We start from the raw sequence: 3966 nt of genomic DNA, 5'->3' as shown, positions 1-3966 counted from the left end.
CATTCTAAAATAGAATCATGAATTAATTGCAAATTTAATTATTACTTTTATAACATTCCATTAGCATTCACATTAATAGGAATGAGTTTGTCAGGATCACCTTCAATTTGTGGGTGGCAGTCTTGGCATTCGAACTCTATGCTTGGGTAGTTTACTTATAACGCAAACCATTGGAATGACAGTGTGAAGATTTCAGATTGTTATGATTACAAAAAAGAACAAGAAGAAAAGAAACCCAGGATCCAGGGGCTCCTGCCTGTAATCCTAACTCATCAGGAGGCTGAGATATAGAGAATGCCAATTTGAATTCAACCGGGACAGGAAAGTCCAAGACATTCTTATTTCTAAGAGATCACAGGAAAAAAACAAACAAACATGAATTGGGCTGTGGCTCAAGGGCCGAGCACTACCTTTGAGCAAAGGAGCTCACGGACAGGGTCTAGTCTCATAGTACAAACCCGGAACTCTCCACCCCCCTCCAAAAAAAAAGAGGCAATAACTCCATGTCTCTGTGTATGGATGGATGATGGGCATTCAGCAGGTTGCCCATGCCCAGCCGTCCAACCTGGGGAAGCTGGGACAAGACTTGAATTGTACTAAGTCTGAGCTGGCAGCTTGAACATAGTATCCTTTTCTACCATTTAATAACTGAAGCCCAATGGGACACCTAGCAGCAAGCCACTTCCTCCAGGGAAACCACAGTACCTATACTGTAGGAGTTGACAAAGTTTCTGGCTCCATATTCTCTATCTATCTGTAGAATGTGAGACTAGACCTCTGGGGCATGGTGGATATCATTCATTTATCATTCCTCATTGCTGAGTCACAGGCTGGTCCCAAATCATGGCAAAGACATGAAATAGTCAGCAATATCTATGCCGAAAGGGGTATGCCAATCAATCTCACCCTCATAATTCCTGTTAGAAGTGAGCCTTGATCTGTGATTGTGGCTTAGTGGTAGAGTGCTTACCTAGCGTGCACTAAGCCCTGGGTTTGATTGCTCAGTAGCACACAAACAGAAAAAGCCAAAAGTGGGACTGTGGCTTAAGTGATAGAGTGCTAGCCTTGAGCAAATGAAGCTCAGAAACATGTCCAGAACCTGAGTTCAAGCCCAAAGACTGGCAAAAAAAGTGAGCCTGGTGAGACATATTCTTCTAGGACTCAGAGGAAGACCGAGGTTATAGGTAAGAGGTAGGGTAGATGGCAGGTGCTGATGGCTCACCCTTGTAAGCTACTCAAGAGGCTGAGATATGAGGATCCCAATTGTAAGCAGGAAAGCCTATATGAGACACTTTTCTTCAATTAAACATCCAAAAAGCCAGAAGTAGAGCTGTGGCCCAAGTAGTAGAGTGCTAGCATTGAACACGAAAGCTCAGGGATAGGATAGCATCCAGGCCATGAATTCAAACCCCAGGACTGGTACACCCATGCAGACACACACACACACACACACACACACACACACACACACACACACACACACACACACCAAGATAGAACATTTGCCAGTCAGCCTGCAAAAGTGTCATCTCTAGCAACTCAATATTAAAAAAAAAAAAGAGGGAGAAGGGAAAAAAGACTTGCTCCACGAGGTGATATAACCAGTGCAAAATTCCACAGGAGTTCTAAGATTTGGATTCAGGACAGAGGGTCATCAGGCAGAAGGTCCAACATGGGCAAAGGTCCTGAGGTGTGTGTAGAGCAGATGGTGTGGGTGGGATAAAGGTTCTGTGGCTTCAGACAAGTCTGGTAGGACATTCAAGGTTGGGTGAAGGTTTGTACTTGAGTCACAGGTAGGGTACATGGTCGGGTCCCAGAATAGGGCCCAGGGGGAAGATTAGCTTGCTTTTTACCAGGTACCCCAGCCATTTCCTGTGGCTGGAAGCTTATTTTTCACAACTCTTGACCCTCAGACCTCCTTTGCATGGAGGAATCAAGGCAAACACAGGGAATAAAGCTTGCTTAAGAAAAGCTTCTAGTCCAAAGCCACCAGTGGCTCAACCCCTGTAAATCCTAGCTACTCAGGAGACTGAGATAGAGATCGTGGGTCAAGCCAGCTCAGGGGAGGAAAGTTAGTGAGAGTCTTCTTGCTAATTAACTACCAAAAGCCAGAAATGGAGCTGTGGCTCAAGTGGTAGAGTGCTAACTGTGAGGGCAAATGTTAAGTGACCAGAGCCCAAGCCCTGAGTTTAAGCCCGTGTACTGGCACAGATATAATACAGAAAAGCTTTCAGGAGCTCCTAGTCTATTGGGGGTGAAAGGCTAGATCAGCTGGGCACAGGTGGCTCACACCTGTCCTCCTAGCTCCTCAGGAGGCTGAGATATAAGGACCACGGTTCAAAGCCAGCCCAAGCAGGAATCCGGGAGACTCTAATCTCCAAGGAACCTCAAGAAAACTGGAAGTGGCTCTGTAGCTCAAGTGGTAAGCTAAAGAGCTTGGGGACAGAGCCCAGGCCCAGAGTTCAAGCCCCATGGCCAACACCTGGCCTTGTCTAGGTGTCCTACAAGTCTTGAGAGAAGCCTGTTTGGAGGCCATTACCTATAGAGCAAGCCACAGTACCCGAGAAGGGATGAGCCTTGGGGCATGGAGATAATTAGAATGGCATCTGTCATGGGTGTAATATGGATCTGAGCAGTAAATTGACATCTCAGACCACGGTTCTGGGCCAGGAGGGCAGAAGCTGCAAGATATCACACCAGGTAATGCCCACTCATGCAGGTATCACAAGAGTGTGAATTTGTCAGGCACACCTTGGGCAGGTGTTGAGTTTTGGCTTATGAAAGAATTTTAGGCTCAGGAATTCACAGCTGGCTGGTTGCTGCTTGTAGCAGTCGCTGGCCCTGGAGTCCCAGGGCTCAGAGGCCTGCTTTCCTCACCAGTGCTAGGGGGCAGATGAAGGTCTGCAATCGTGGGCCGACTACAAATAAGCATCAGTAGTGTCCTTCCCATGGTCCTGTGGGCCTGTACATGGATGTATCTCTTGAGAGTTTACTGTGACTATGCCTCATGACTGCCTCCAGTTCTAGTTCAGCTCATCATAACCACCTTCCTGTGTGTGTTTTTTGTGAGTGTGTGCATAAGCATCTTGGGACTAGGGCTTGATTTCAGGGCCTGGGCTCTGTCCCTCACTTTTTTCATTCAGGGCTAGCACCCTTCCAGTTAAGCCACAGTTTTTCTTCCAGCTTTTGCATGGTTATTTGCAGAAGAGATTCTCATAGACTTTTCTAGCTGGGCTGCCTCTGAATGGCAATCCTCATATCTCAGACTCCTGAGGAGCTAGGAATATGAGAGCATGAGCTATTACCAACTGGCCAGTTTCTTTCTTGGCTAAAACAGACTACCTCTCTCCAGCTGAGCACCCATCTACAGCTACCCCTCCTAACCCTGGCTTCAGATGAAATATAACCTTCTCCCCTGAGAAAAAAGAAATGGGATCAGGTTTGAGCTTTATGTTCTTCACACAGTCAGGGGCTGCTGGGAGCTGATGTGGAGATCAGAGATCTAGGCCAGGGCAAGACAGCTGTTAGAACAGAAGAGATTATGAAAACACAGCCTTGCAGCTGGGTGCCAGTGGCTCATGCCTATAATCCTGACTACTCAAGGCTGAGACCTAAGGATCAATCAAGATTCAAAGCTAGCCTGGGCAGACTCTTATCTCCAATGAATCACCAAAATGATGGGTAGCAGAGCTACTGTAGTTCAAGTATTACAGCACCAACCTTGTGCAAACAAGCTAAAGCATACCACTGAGGCTCTGAGTTCAAGCCCTGGTAAACACAGACACACACACACACACATCCTTAGCAGGTGCCAGTGGCTCATACCAGCAATCCTAGATACTTAAGTGGCTGAGCTCTTAGGGCGGCAACTTGAAGCCAACCCAAGCAGGAAAATATGTGAGACACTTCTGTCTACTAAACTACTAAAATAGATGAAAGGTGAGCTGTGGTTCAAGTGTTAGAGTG

This window comes from Dipodomys spectabilis, unplaced genomic scaffold (genome assembly GCF_019054845.1).
Source record: "Dipodomys spectabilis isolate Male_0828 unplaced genomic scaffold, ASM1905484v1 ptg000287l, whole genome shotgun sequence".
Taxonomy (NCBI): Eukaryota; Metazoa; Chordata; class Mammalia; order Rodentia; family Heteromyidae; genus Dipodomys; species Dipodomys spectabilis.
The sequence above is the reverse complement of the archived record's forward strand: the minus strand, read 5'-3'. Positions refer to the sequence as shown.